Source organism: Thalassophryne amazonica, chromosome 22, assembly GCF_902500255.1.
Source record: "Thalassophryne amazonica chromosome 22, fThaAma1.1, whole genome shotgun sequence".
NCBI lineage: Eukaryota > Metazoa > Chordata > Actinopteri > Batrachoidiformes > Batrachoididae > Thalassophryne > Thalassophryne amazonica.
Genome location: NC_047124.1, coordinates 39,222,472 through 39,237,212, shown reverse-complemented (window position 1 = coordinate 39,237,212; position 14,741 = coordinate 39,222,472). Strand labels below are relative to the sequence as shown.

Here is a 14,741-nt window from a genome sequence, read left to right as displayed (position 1 = left end):
ATGTTTACCTCTGCATGGTATGAAAAATAAGTCTGACTGTGCCTCCACACTATGCCTATTATTTAGATCAGACAGCATAGAAATTGTAAGGACAACACACTAAATGAACGAAAATGAACAAGAAACTATTACAACCCCAATTCGAATGAAGTTGGGACGTTGTCCATCCATCCATCCATCCATTTTCTTCCGCTTATCCGAGGTAGGGTCGCGGGGGCAGCAGCTCAAGCAAAGCCACCCAGACCTCCCGATCCACACACACCTTCCCCAGCTCCTCTGGGGGAACTCCGAGGTGTTCCCAAGCCAGCTGGGAGACATAGTCCCTCCAGCGTGTCCTGGGTCTTCCCCGGGGCCTCCTCCCAATGGGACGTGCCCGGAACACCTCTCCAGCGAGGCGTCCAGGGGGCATCCGGAAAAGATGCCCGAGCCACCTCAGCTGACTCCTTTCGACGTGGAGGAGCAGCGGCTCGACTCCGAGCTCCTCCTGAGTGACAGAGCTCCTCACCCTATCTCCCTGCGGTGGCGCCCACCCTGCGGAGGAAATTCATCTCGTCCGCTTGTACTTGCGATCTTGTTCTTTCGGTCATGAGCCAATCCCATGACCATAGGTGAGGGTCGGAACGTAGATCGATCGGTAAATCGAGAGCTTTGCCCCCCCTGCTCAGCTCTCTCTTCACCACGACGGTCTGATACAGCGACCGCATCACTGCAAACACTGCACCGATCCGTCTATCGATCTCATGCTCCACCCGTCCCTCACTCGTGAACAAGACCCCGAGAGGACGTTGTGTAAAATGTAAATAAAAACAGAATACAATGATTTTGAAATCCTCTTCAACCTATATTCAATTGAATACACCACAAAGACAAGATATTTAATGTTCAAACTGATAAACTTTATTGTTTTTGTGCAAATATTTGCTCATTTTAAAATGGGTGCCTGCAACATGTTTCAAAAAAGCTGGGACAGTGGTATGTTTACCACTGTGTTACATCACCTTTCCTTCTAACAACACTCAATAAGCGTTTGGGAACTGAGGACACTAATTGTGAGTGTCATGATTGGGTATAAAAGGAGCATCCCCAAAAGGCTCAGCCCTTCACAAGCAAAGATGGGGTGAGGATCACCACTTTGTGAACAACTGAGTGAAAAAATAGTCCAAACAATGTTTCTCAACGTTCAATTGCAAGGAATTCAGGGATTCCATCATCTACAGTCCATAATATAATCAGAAGAGTCAGAGAATCTGGAGAACTTTCTACACATAAGCAGCAAGGCTGAAAACCAACACTGAATGCCCGTGAGCTTCGATACCTCAGGCAGCACTGCATTAAAAACCAACATCACTGTGTAAACGATCTTACCGCATGGGCTCAGGAACACTTCAGAAAACCATTGTCAGTTAACACAGTTCGTCGCTACATCTACAAGTGCAAGTTAAAACTCTACCATGCAAAGTGAAAGCCAAACATCAACAACATCCAGAAACACCGCCGCCTTTTCTGGGCCCAAGCTCATTTGAAATGGACAGACGCAAAGTGGAAACGCGTGCTGTGGTCTAATGAGTCCACATTTCAAATTGTTTTTGGAAATCATGGACGTCATGTCCTCTGGACAAAAGAGGAAAAAGACCATCCAGATTGTTTCCAGCAAAAAGTTCAAAAGCCAGCATCTATGATGGTATGGGGGTGTGTTAGTGCCCATGCCATGGGCACTAACACAATGGGGACATTTTATCCAATGTGAGCAAAAAATCTGTTGTACAAAATCCATTATATACAGTGTTTATTACATGGAAAACAATACAAAAACTTTGGGACTTTTTTGTCCGGTGACTGTCTTTGGTTTTTCATTTATCTTTGATGTCTTTTTAATAGAATGCAATGGGCCCAAAACCTGGAGTCTAAAGTTGCATCCTAGGCTTTATAGTTATCCTAACCAGAGCTGGCGTTGTATCCGAGGGCTCTCTTCAAGATGGTGATCATTCCCTTAATTGCAGACCGGGGATTGCCTCAAGGTATTTCTTCAGATTCTTCTTCATCAGGCCTGTTGCTCACACCACAACTGGGATGATATCAATGTCTTTCAATGACCATGTTGTTCGTAGGTCATTTTTCAGGTCTTGGAATTTCGAGATCTTTCCCCTTTCCGCTCGATTCAATCAATCAATCAATTTTTTTTATATAGCGCCAAATCACAACAAACAGTTGCCCCAAGGCGCTTTATATTGTAAGGCAAGGCCATACAATAATTATGTAAAACCCCAACGGTCAAAACGACCCCCTGTGAGCAAGCACTTGGCTACAGTGGGAAGGAAAAACTCCCTTTTAACAGGAAGAAACCTCCAGCAGAACCAGGCTCAGGGAGGGGCAGTCTTCTGCTGGGACTGGTTGGGGCTGAGGGAGAGAACCAGGAAAAAGACATGCTGTGGAGGGGAGCAGAGATCGATCACTAATGATTAAATGCAGAGTGGTGCATACAGAGCAAAAAGAGAAAGAAACAGTGCATCATGGAAACCCCCCAGCAGTCTACGTCTATAGCAGCATAACTAAGGGATGGTTCAGGGTCACCTGATCCAGCCCTAACTATAAGCTTTAGCAAAAAGGAAAGTTTTAAGCCTAATCTTAAAAGTAGAGAGGGTGTCTGTCTCCCTGATCTGAATTGGGAGCTGGTTCCACAGGAGAGGAGCCTGAAAGCTGAAGGCTCTGCCTCCCATTCTACTCTTACAAACCCTAGGAACTACAAGTAAGCCTGCAGTCTGAGAGCGAAGCGCTCAGACTGCAGTCATTGGGGACTGTCACATCGATGATTTTGGCTGTTTTCTCTTGCTTGTTCCAGATGACAATATCAGGTTTGATTGCACCTCCTTCAATGTGTCTTCCTGCTGGGATCTCTTTGTCGTAGAAGACCGTTACTTTTCCGTTGGATGAGACTGGTGCTGGTTAGTGCTCCCAGACATGATCTTTGACTTCCATCTCCAGTTCCTTGCAGACATTCCAGTGGAGATATTGACAGATCTTGTTGTGTCTGGATGTATAATGCCCATCTGCCATGAGGATCTGGCATGCTGAAGTTAGATGGTTTACACTCTCAACAGCTGTATGACAGAATCGGCATTTATCATTCTGTGAGATCCCTGCTATTTTTTTGAAGCCATTTGTTAGAAGTCCCTGATCTTGTGCTCCAATCAGAATTCTTTCTCCATCAAAACCAAGTTTTCCATTTTTTAGCCACTGCATTGATCCAACTTTGTCGATGTATTCCTTTTCGAGTTCTTCTTGGAAAAGTCTGGCTCTTTTGTGCTGTTTCCATCTTTCCACTCGATGTTTTCCTTCTCTTTTGCTGTATTGTTCTCTGGTCTGTCTTGCAAGTTTTGTTGCAGGCATGAGACTGTTGCTTTTTCTCTCTTGTAGAAGTTCTCCGCCAAAGTTTTTTTGCCAGTTTAGTGATTGAGGTCCGTTTAGTTAAGGCCTCGTGGTGTTGTGCGACCTTTTTTACGATTTCTTCTTCAGAGCTCTTTAAGTACTGTCCAATACTTATTATCGATGCTCTGTAGGCCTGGTTGATTTCAGTGAGACCCAGACCGCCTTCTTTGCGAGGGAGATATATTCTGTCCATGCACTGATTTCTGTATGTGACTTTGTGGAGGGTGAGCATCTTCCTGGTTTTTGTGTCCAACTTATTAAGCTCACGCTGTGGCCAGTCCACTATGCCAAACCCATAGGTCACCACTGGTATTGCAAACTGGTTTATGGCTGTGATCTTGTTCTTTGGTGTCAACTGTGTTTTGCAGATCTTTTTTAAGCGGTTTAGGTATTCTTGTGTTGTTTTTGTTCTCATTTTCTTGTGCTCAATTATATTATGTTGTTCAATTCCCAAGTATTTGTATGTGGAGTCTACGGCCAGATCTTCAATGTAGCTCCCTTCATCCAATTGTATGTTTTCGGTTTTTGTCTTTTTACCTTTTGTCATTGTGCATTTTGAGCATTTATCCAGTCAAAATTCCATGCCAATGTCTTTTGAGAACTTATGGAGAGTTTCCACGAGCTGATGTGTTGGCATAGATTTTCAAATTGTCCATAAACAACAGATGGTTCACAAGTTTTTGGTTTTTCTTTCCTCTGTCTTTACTTAAGTCATATCCGATGTCATGCTCCTTCAGGATCTTGCTGAGCAGGTCCATGATTAAGCAGAATAAGAGAGGTGAAAGGCTGTCTCCCTGAAGTATCCCTCTCTGAACTCGTACGTCTGGGATTGTTATTTGTCCCTCTGTGTGATTGAGGGTGATGGTGGTGTTCCACTTGTTCATTTGTGCTCTCAGGAAAGATCTTATTTCCTCATTGATGTTGTAGAGTTCTAAGCACCTCATGATCCAGGAGTGTGGTACACTGTCAAATGACTTTTTGTAGTCAATCCAAGCCATGCTGAGGTTCCTGTTTCTTTTTTTGCAGTCCTCCAGGATAACTTTGTCTGTCAGTAACTGGTCTTTAGCTCCTAATCTTCTTCTGGAACATCCTTTCTGTTCATTTTCCAGGTAGCCACCAGTGTCCAGATGTTCATAAATGGCATCAGCTATGATTCCTGTCAGCCATTTGTACGTTGTTGTTAGGCAGCAGATGGGTCTGTACTTGTAGAGAAGCTGTGTATCCTTGTTCTTTGGAATTAGGCTTGTGTTCCCTGTCGTTAGCCAGTCTGGTGTGTCCTCTTCTCCGTTCAATATTTTTGTGAAAGCCACAGCATAATGTTGGTTAGGCAGCAGATGGGTCTGTACTTGTAGAGAAGCTGTGTATCCTTGTTCTTTGGAATTAGGCTTGTGTTCCCTGTCGTTAGCCAGTCTGGTGTGTCCTCTTCTCCGTTCAATATTTTTGTGAAAGCCACAGCATAATGTTGGTGTAATGCTGTCAGTCTTTTCAGCCAAAAATTTGGGATTTTGTCGATGCCAGGTGCCTTGAAGTTACTGTATTCACTCATTTTCTTTCTGATTTCCTCTTCAGTGGTTACAATTGCTGGCATTTGTTGTTTGTCTTTGTTTTTCTGTTTTATTTTTTCAATCCACTCAGCCTCTTGGTGTTGTTTTGGCTCTTCAAAGAGTGGTCTCCAGAATTTTTCAATTTCCTCTCTCTCAGGTGGCTGTTGTACTTCTATTGTGTCGTTTGCCAGCTTTCTGTACACTAGTCTGGGATTTTTTGCAAATAGTTTGTTTATCTGTTTTGCTTGTATTTTCTTGTCTTTGTTCCTAATTTGTGCTGCGAAAGCTTTTACTAAGGCTTGATGTTCAGCCAGCCTGTAATTTCTTTTTCCATCGCGGCATGGTATTCTTTTTATTTGTGGTTCCGTTTCTCTCCAAATCTTGTGGGGATAATTTACTTTGTATGTACCATGCCGCTTCATAATTTACAGAGTTTAACTCTGTCAATGTGGTTCCTTTTGGGACCAGTTTGGTCAGTCCTATGTTAACTTTTTGCAGGATATTTTTGAATTTTGTATTCTCCTTTAGTTTAGTCAGCTTTGGGCGCTCTTTCATGTCCATTTTTCTTGTTTCTTCAACCTTATTTGCCAATTCCTCTTCTAGTTCCTGCTGTTCTGGGTCTGTGTGCACCTGTATATTGTTTTGAAGATGAGCTGGTGAACTGTTCATTTTTTCGGGGAGCAGTGAGTTGCTCGTTTTTTCGGGGGGCAGTGAGTTGCTCATTTTTCAGGGGGCAGTGAGTTGCTCATTTTTTCGGGGGGCAGTAAATGGTTAGTTTTTTCGGGGGGCAGTAAATGGTTAGTTTTTTCGGGGGGCAGTGAATGGTTAGTTTTTTCGGGAGGGAGTGAATGGTTCATTTTTTCGGGGGGCAGTGAGTTGCTCATTTTTTCAGGGGGCAGTGAGTTGCTCATTTTTTCAGGGGGCAGTGAGTTGCTCATTTTTTCAGGAGGCAGTGAGTTGCTCATTTTTTCAGGGGGCAGTGAGTTCGTTTTTTCGGGGTGCAGTGAATGGTTCGTTTTTTCAGGAGGCAGTGAATGGTTCATTTTTTCGGGGGGCAGTGAATGGTTCATTTTTTCGGGGGGCAGTGAATGGTTTGTTTTTTCGGGGGGCAGTGAATGGTTCATTTTTTCTGGGAGCAGTGGATAGTTTGTTTTTTCGGGGATCAATCAATCAATCAACTTTTTTCTTATATAGCGCCAAATCACAACAAACAGTTGCCCCAAGGCGCTCCACATTGCAAGGCAAGGCCATACAATAATTATGAAAAACCCCAACGGTCAAAAGGACCCCCTATGAGCAAGCACTTGGCCACAGTGGGAAGGAAAAACTCCCTTTTAACAGGAAGAAACCTCCAGCAGAACCAGGCTCAGGGAGGGGCAGTCTTCTGCTGAGACTGGTTGGGGCTGAGGGAAAGAACCAGGAAAAAGAGATCGATCACTAATGATTAAATGCAGAGTGATGCATACGGAGCAAAAAGAGAAAGAAACAGTGCATCATGGGAACCCCCCCACAGTCTACGTCTAAAGCAACATAACCAAGGGATGGTCCAGGGTCACCCGATCCAGCCCTAACTATAAGCATTAGCGAAAAGGAAAGTTTTAAGCCTAATCTTAAAAGTAGAGAGGGTATCTGTCTCCCTGATCTGAATTGGGAGCTGGTTCCACAGGAGAGGAGCCTGAAAGCTGAAGGCTCTGCCTCCCATTCTACTCTTACAAACCCTAGGAACTACAAGTAAGCCCGCAGTCTGAGAGCGAAGCACTCTAATGGGGTAATATGGTACTACGAGGTCCCTAAGATAAGATGGGACCTGATTATTCAAAACCTTATAAGTAAGAAGAAGAATTTTAAATTCTATTCTAGCATTAACAGGAAGCCAATGAAGGGAGGCCAACACGGGTGAGATATGCTCTCTCCTGCTAGTCCCCGTCAGTACTCTAGCTGCAGCATTCTGAACCAACTGAAGGCTTTTTAGGGAACTTTTAGGACAACCTGATAATAATGAATTACAATAGTCCAGCCTAGAGGAAATAAATGCATGAATTAGTTTTTCAGCATCACTCTGAGACAAGACCTTTCTGATTTTAGAGATATTGCGTAAATGCAAAAAGGCAGTCCTACATATTTGTTTAATATGCGCTTTGAATGACATATCCTGATCAAAAATAACTCCAAGATTTCTCACAGTATTACTAGAGATCAGGGAAATGCCATCCAGAGTAACGATCTGGTTAGACACCATGCTTCTAAGATTTGTGGGGCCAAGTACAATAACTTCAGTTTTATCTGAGTTTAAAAGCAGGAAATTAGAGGTCATCCATGTCTTTATGTCTGTAAGACAATCCTGCAGTTTAGCTAATTGGTGTGTATCCTCTGGCTTCATGGATAGATAAAGCTGGGTATCATCTGCGTAACAATGAAAATTTAAGCAATACCGTCTAATAATACTGCCCAAGGGAAGCATGTATAAAGTGAATAAAATTGGTCCTAGCACAGAACCTTGTGGAACTCCATAATTAACTTTAGTCTGTGAAGAAGATTCCCCATTTACATGAACAAACTGTAATCTATTAGACAAATATGATTCAAACCACCGCAGCGCAATGCCTTTAATACCTATGACATGCTCTAATCTCTGTAATAAAATTTTATGGTCAACAGTATCAAAAGCAGCACTGAGGTCCAACAGAACAAGCACAGAGATAAGTCCACTGTCCGAAGCCATAAGAAGATCATTTGTAACCTTCACTAATGCTGTTTCTGTACTATGATGAATTCTAAAACCTGACTGAAACTCTTCAAATAGACCATTCCTCTGCAGGTGATCAGTTAGCTGTTTTACAACTACCCTCTCAAGAATCTTTGAGAGAAAAGGAAGGTTGGAGATTGGCCTATAATTAGCTAAGATAGCTGGGTCAAGTGATGGCTTTTTAAGTAATGGTTTAATTACTGCCACCTTAAAGGCCTGTGGTACATAACCAACTAACAAAGATAGATTGATCATATTTAAGATTGAAGCATTAAATAATGGTAGGACTTCCTTGAGCAGCCTGGCAGGAATGGGGTCTAATAAGCATGTTGATGGTTTGGATGAAGTAACTAATGAAAATAACTCAGACAGAACAATCGGAGAGAAAGAGTCTAACCAAATACTGGCATCACTGAAAGCAGCCAAAGATAACGATACATCTTTGGGATGGTTATGAGTAATTTTTTCTCTAATAGTCAAAATTTTGTTAGCAAAGAAAGTCATGAAGTCATTACTAGTTAAAGTTAATGGAATACTCAGCTCAATAGAGCTCTGACTCTTTGTCAGCCTGGCTACAGTGCTGAAAAGAAACCTGGGGTTGTTCTTATTTTCTTCAATTAGTGATGAGTAGAAAGATGTCCTAGCTTCACGAAGGGCTTTCTTATAGAGCAACAAACTCTTTTTCCAGGCTAAGTGAAGATCTTCTAAATTAGTGAGACGCCATTTCCTCTCCAACTTACGGGTTATCTGCTTTAAGCTACGAGTTTGTGAGTTATACCACGGAGTCAGACACTTCTGATTTAAAGCTCTCTTTTTCAGAGGAGCTACAGCATCCAAAGTTGTCTTCAATGAGGATGTAAAACTATTGACAAGATACTCTAACTCCCTTACAGAGTTTAGGTAGCTACTCTGCTCTGTGTTGGTATATGACATTAGAGAACATAAAGAAGGAATCATATCCTTAAACCTAGTTACAGCGCTTTCTGAAAGACTTCTAGTGTAATGAAACTTATTCCCCACTGCAGGGTAGTCCATCAGGGTAAATGTAAATGTTATTAAAAAATGATCAGACAAAAGGGAGTTTTCAGGGAATACTGTTAAGTCTTCAATTTCCATACCATAAGTCAGAACAAGATCTAAAATATGATTAAAGTGGTGGGTGGACTCATTTACTTTTTGAGCAAAGCCGATAGAGTCTAATAATAGATTAAATGCAATGTTGAGGCTGTCATTCTCAGCATCTGTGTGGATGTTAAAATCGCCCACTATAATTATCTTATCTGAGCTAAGCACTAAGACAAAAGGTCTGAAAATTCACAGAGAAACTCACAGTAACGACCAGGTGGACGATAGATAATAACAAATAAAACTGGTTTTTGGGACTTCCAATTTGGATGGACAAGACTAAGAGACAAGCTTTCAAATGAATTAAAGCTCTGTCTAGGTTTTTGATTAATTAATAAGCTGGAATGGAAGATTGCTGCTAATCCTCCGCCCCGGCCCGTGCTACGAGCATTCTGACAGTTAGTGTGACTCGGGGGTGTTGACTCATTTAAACTAACATATTCATCCTGCTGTAACCAAGTTTCTGTTAGGCAGAATAAATCAATACGTTGATCAATTATTATATCATTTACCAACAGGGACTTAGAAGAAAGAGACCTAATGTTTAATAGACCACATTTAACTGTTTTAGTCTGTGGTGCAATTGAAGGTGCTATATTATTTTTTCTTTTTGAATTTTTATGCTTAAATAGATTTTTGCTAGTTATTGGTGGTCTGGGAGCAGGCACCGTCTCTACGGGGATGGGGTAATAAGGGGATGGCAGGGGGAGAGAAGCTGCAGAGAGGTGTATAAGACCACAGCTCTGCCTCCTGGTCTCAACGCTAGACAGTCACAGTTTGGAGGATCCCAAAAAATTGGCCAGATTTCTAGAAATGAGAGCTGCTCCCTCTAAAGTGGGATGGATGCCGTCTCTCCTAACAAGACCAGGTTTTCCCCAGAAGCTTTGCCAATTATCAATGAAGCCCACCTCATTTTTTGGACACCACTCAGACAGCCAGCAATTCAAGGAGAACATGCGGCTAAACATGTCACTCCCGGTCCGATTGGGGAGGGGCCCAGAGAAAACAACAGAGTCCGACATTGTTTTTGCAAAGTTACACACCGATTCAATGTTAATTTTAGTGACCTCCGATTGGCGTAACCGAGTGTCATTACTGCCGACGTGAATTACAATCTTACCAAATTTACGCTTAGCCTTAGCCAGCAATTTCAAATGTCCTTCGATGTCGCCTGCTCTGGCCCCCGGAAGACAATTGACAATGGTTGCTGGTGTCGCTAACTTCACATTTCTCAAAACAGAGTCGCCAATAACTAGAGTTTGATCCTCGGCGAGTGTATCGTCGAGTGGGGAAAAACGGTTAGAGATGTGAACGGGTTGACGGTGTACACGGGGCTTCTGTTTAGGGCTACGCTTCCTCCTCACAGTCACCCAGTCAGCCTGCCTTCCCGACTGCACGGGGTCTGCCAGGGGGGAACTAACGGCGGCTAAGCTACCTTGGTCCGCACCGACTACAGGGGCCTGGCTAGCTGTAGAATTTTCCACGGGGATGTACTTTTTTTTGAGGGCAATCATTTTTTTGTGGTGCAATGGGTTGCGTCAGAGGGCAGATGCCGTCTCTGATCATTTGCCCAACCTCCTGTTGCATCGATTTTATTTCATCCTCCAAGAAATGTTTTTGTGTGATAAAGTTGGATTTTTGGGTGGTGAGAGTCTTACTTGGGATGTCTTTCTTACTTGGGCAGTGGTGGTGGAATATTTTTGCCATTCTCTAGATCTCTTTGTCTGGTTTTTGGTGTATTTTATTGTGGCATATTCCATTGCCCACAGCAGTATCCACTCTTCCTCCCTCTTCCACTGACTCCTTTCAAACTGGAGTTGTTTCTCTTTATCCATCAACTGATAATCTTTTATCGCTTCTTTTTGGGCTTCTTCCTTTATTTTTTTTATTTCCACTGCTGTCAGATATTTTGCGATTTGTGAGGCGATCGATTGCAGTTTTGCAGTTGTGGTGGCTTCTTTCTTTTGTGGTGGTAGATTGCTTCTTTTATGCGTTCCTCAAATACTACCTTTTTCTTTCTGCCCCTTTTTCTTTTTTTTTCTCTTCAATGGTCCAATTAACTGTGGTGTAGTTTTGTTTGTTTCTTCTGGCCCATTGATGCTATTGTTGCTGGAGTCCAGGATCAGAACTATGCTGATCTGGTGGATTATCCAGCCGAGTGTCCTTCTGTTCCAGTATTTGTCGTCGATCAGAACAGCTAAATGGTTTTATTCTTGTCTGCCGATCCTTTTGTTGCTCTGAGCTGTTCATGTGACCAGATGCTTTTCCATATTTAGAGCTTTTATCACTGTCATCAGTCTCAGTTCCAGAACTGTCTGAACTCCTGCCACTGGTATCTGGTTGTAAATGACGGTTTGGATCTGAGTTGCTGGCTGGTTGTGGTCCTCCATCGTCCTCTCCATCAGCTTCTGCTGTCAGTGTTCTGTGTACAGATGAGCTGCTGGCTACAGGCTCAGCCTCTGTGCTCTCATCACTTCGGCTTTGATGAAGCTGTGATGACTCTAGTTTTTCATCATTTTCGCTCTTCACAGGGACGGCAGTGAAACCAAAATTGGTGAGATCTGCTTCCTCCAGCTGCTGAAGCTGCTCTCCCTGCTGACTTACCCACAGCTTCTCTTCTTTAATGTCCTCCTGGTCAACATTCTTGGTGTTCAGGGAGAGTTTTTTTCTTTAATCACCAACAACGGCTGCATGTCTCTTTTGTTCTCTTCTTTTAAATGACTCATTCCTTCATCACCAGGTGTTCGCTGTAGTTTCAACATGCCCCTCAGCTGCTGGACCTCAGACATGTTTGTAGAAAGAGCAGTAGAAGAGCGGAGAGAAATCAAGATAGGTGTCGTGCGAAGGTAGTTATCCCCTGACACGGAGTTTTACTGAACATGGGACTGAACAATAAATTTACCTCTCAAAGCTTTGATGATGAAGTCGCTTCCATCCCACACTGCTGACTTTATTTTCCCAAATGTTTCTTCTGTTCAGATCTGAAGGAAATCTGTACATCTTGAAGGCCTTGTTGTGTCTATTTGTGCCTCCAAATGCACAGCAACCCGACATTTTCAGTGAATAAATGAAAAAATAGCTGGATTTACATGCAGACACATTAACATTGAACACTATTTTGAACCCAAGACGGCACCACGAGTCACGTGACCAATTCTAACCCTAACACTAACCCAACCTTAACCAATTTTAACTTGTCATGTCGCCACTTTATCAAGGCACACTTTCGCCATCATGCCTCTCTCTGATCATGAGAGAGATGTCAACAAGCTCTTAAAAAAGCACAACCCACACAAAGCAGCCAGACCTGACTTTGGCTCCCAATCCATACTGAAGAACTGTGCAGACCAACTGTCCCCGGTGTTCACAGACATCTTCAACACCTCACTGGAAACATGCCAGGTGCCAGCATGCTTCAAGGTCTCCACCATCATTCCCATCCCCAAAAAACAAAGAACGTCAGGTCTTAATGACTACAGACCTGTCACCCCTGACCTCTGTGGTGATGAAGACGTTCAAGCACCTTGTCCTCATACACCTCAAGGCCATCTCTGACCCCCACCTGGATCCCCTGCAGTTCGCCTACAGAGGCAACAGGTTGTAGATGATGCTGTCAACCCGGCCCTCCACCTCATCCTCCACTATCTGGACTCCCCAGGAAGCAATGCCAGGATTCTGTTTGTGGACTTCAGCTCAGCTTTCACTACAATCATCCTCGCCCTGCTGCAGGACAAGCTCTCTCAGCTTAGCGTGCCTGACTCCACCTGCAGGTGGATCACTGACTTCCTGTCCAACAAAAGGCAACACGTGAAGCTGGTATGTTACGTCTCCAACACATGGTCCATCAGTACCAGATCCCCTCCAAGGCTGTGTTCTTTCTCCTCTCCTTTCGTCCCTGAACACCAACAGCTGCAAATCCAGTCACCAGTCTGTGAAGCTTCTGAAGTTCACAGACGATACAACTCTCACTGGACTCATCTCTGATGGGGACGAGTCTCCCTACAGACGGGAGACTGATCACATGGTGTCCAGGAGCCTCATGTACAAAGCGTACGCACAAAAACCCGCCGTACGCCCGTCTCCACAGCCACGTACAAATGTATTGAAAGTGACGTGAGTGTGGAAATGTGCGGTGCGTCACCCAAAAATGCTGGCTGGTGTACGCACATTTCTACAGCTATTGTTCCACTGTGGACATGGAAAGGTGATGTTGGGAACCGTTAATAGTGTGAAAACATGAAGTCATCAGAGTGACGTGCACATCAGAGACACACTGATGAACAATTAACACACCCACCTGTTTGCAATTATATGGATGGATATAAGAGCACAAGCAAAGTTATGCGTAAAATGGCACCAACAGTGGCTGCACTGGCGTTGTTAGAGGACCTTGCAATTGGTGCAGTACAACGTGAGCGTGTAGTCAGGGAACATGAGGATTTACTTACAAATGACGATAACTGGCTCTGAAACCAATGTTGATTATCGAGGCCACTGTTACTGGAGTTGCGCACAGAACTGCGGTCGGCCCAGAGCGTAATACGGAGAGGAGCCAGGGGTTGTCTGTGCACACACAGGTGCTGACCACACTGGGCTTCCTGGCATCATGGGCATTCCAACGGGAGCTGGCTGATTGGTCAGGAGTATGCCAGTCAACCTTGAGCCAAGCCATGCCAGCTGTGTGGAACGCAATCATCCGAATCTCATCCAGGGAAATTCCAACATTACGGCGCATTTTGCAGCGAGAGCCGGTTTCCCTTTAATGTAATCGGAGCTGTTAACTGCACACGTGTTGCTGTGAAGGCACCATAACATGATGAGTTTGTTTCTGTTAATAAGAAGCATATTCATTCCATCAATGTTCAAATCATATGTGATATGTGACGTTTATCAGGCACTGTGTGCGACTGGGGGGGGGGGTGGGGGGGCTGCTTGGTGGTTAGATGATTTATCCGACTAATTGTTCCTAACGAAAACCGGTGCAGACAGATTTGGGCATGTGCACATTCAAATGTTTTTTATTATTATTGTTTTCTTTTTTCTGATGGTGGAACTGGAGATGAGCCTCTTAACAACCCCGACTGTGTTCAGTATTTCAATAAAAGCGTGTGTCACGTTAATGTCACACCCTGTCAGCCGCCGTGCACCTAATATCTTTTTACTTCAGTGTATGTGTGCAGCTCAGTTCAGCATTTACACACAATGAACCACAGCTTTCCTCGTTTTTACACGTCTCTGAAAGTTCTTTAAATTTTACACAGAGACAATGGCGGGCGTCATCAAACACACAACACTCCAAACGTATGGTTCTGTCAGTGTGACAGAACCAGACTATATGATACATTTGTATATTCAGATGGAGGCATAACAAACTTTTTGTCACCCTCCCCTCTGGCAGACAGCTGAGGTTCATCAGGACTAAAACCTCAAGACACAAAAACAGCTTCTTTCCATCCGCAGATAGATTTATAAATAATGCGAGCAACCCCTATTTACACTGCCATCCCCGACTCCCACAAAGTACAGACTGAAAGTTACTGTACATCTGCAGGCCTGCACAGCCCCATTCCACTACATCTATTTGACAGTAAACATAGTTTTTGCCCATTTGTCTATTTGACTCCTTTACTTCTTACAGAAGTATTTTTTCCTTTTCTTTTTATTGTTGTTTATGCCCCAATGACACCAGATCAAATTCCTGACAGATGAGAACATTCTTGGCAATAAAAATGATTCTGATTATGTGCCTCCAGACGTCAGTCATGCTTTGAGTCAGAGGTTGACACAGCTGGTCAGAGTGAGCTGGTGGCGTGCTGGAGCTGCTTTAGGCTATGGAGACCAGCAACTGAAATGTCTGTGTGGAAATCTCTGGATTGGCCACCATTAGCTAAGCAGGCTAG

The 14,741-nt window shown here is 43.6% G+C and overlaps 1 protein-coding gene across 1 annotated transcript in view; it reads right to left on the bottom strand.

Annotated features, from left to right (window-relative positions):
* tnpo3 (transportin 3) overlaps positions 1–14,741 on the bottom strand; it is a 101,077-nt gene that overhangs the window by 49,173 nt on the left and 37,163 nt on the right. The window lies entirely within an intron of this gene.